Consider the following 706-nt stretch of genomic DNA (forward strand, 5'->3'; position numbering starts at 1 on the left):
GAGGGGCAGGGTGTCCTGGCCTCCACATCTAGACGCTGGGCACCAGGCTGGCCCTGTCACCCACTACAGTCACTTTTAATTAGGGCAGAGTTCTAATCTGTCTGACCCCGGAGCTTTGTCAGGGCGACCCCGCTCCAGGCAGGGTTCTGTACCTCCTCCTGGTGCCCCACAGGTACCATGGTCCCCCGTGGGAAGCAGATGGTAGAGTGTGGCACTGGTGACCATCCAGCACTCTTGCAGGAGGCTGCTGGTGGTGGTGGCTGAAGAGGGACGATGGCTTTTAGGCCTTGCTGGCAGCTTCTGGCGTTTCCTGGGTTGGCAGCTGCCGAGGCAGTCTGGACATCTGGCTGGGCTCTCAGTTGGGTGTGTGTGTGGCAGGTGCCTGTGTCCCTGCCATCAGTCATGTGGCCTTGGCTGCACTTGAGCCACTGGGAATGCAGGTGCAGAGGGAGGCTGTGGCCCGGGGGTCTGCACCACCTGTCCCACCCAGTGCCACATCTGTATGGTGATCCCAGCCCCCAGGACACACGACTGCCTTGTTTCTGTGTGGCGAGATGAGCAGGGATGCAGCCAGGAGCACTGGGCATCGTAAACGGGCTTTTGAGTGAGCAGATGAGTGGCTGCTGTGTAGATGTGTTCAGCTGCTGGATTGCTCAGCGTTCCAGCTGAGACACAATACTTTTTTTTTTTTTTAATGTAGAGGGAT

The sequence above is a fragment of the Heterocephalus glaber genome, unplaced genomic scaffold (assembly GCF_053883595.1).
Source record: "Heterocephalus glaber isolate CG9 unplaced genomic scaffold, H.glaber_assembly_v1.0 deba00001579, whole genome shotgun sequence".
NCBI classification, from domain to species: domain Eukaryota; kingdom Metazoa; phylum Chordata; class Mammalia; order Rodentia; family Bathyergidae; genus Heterocephalus; species Heterocephalus glaber.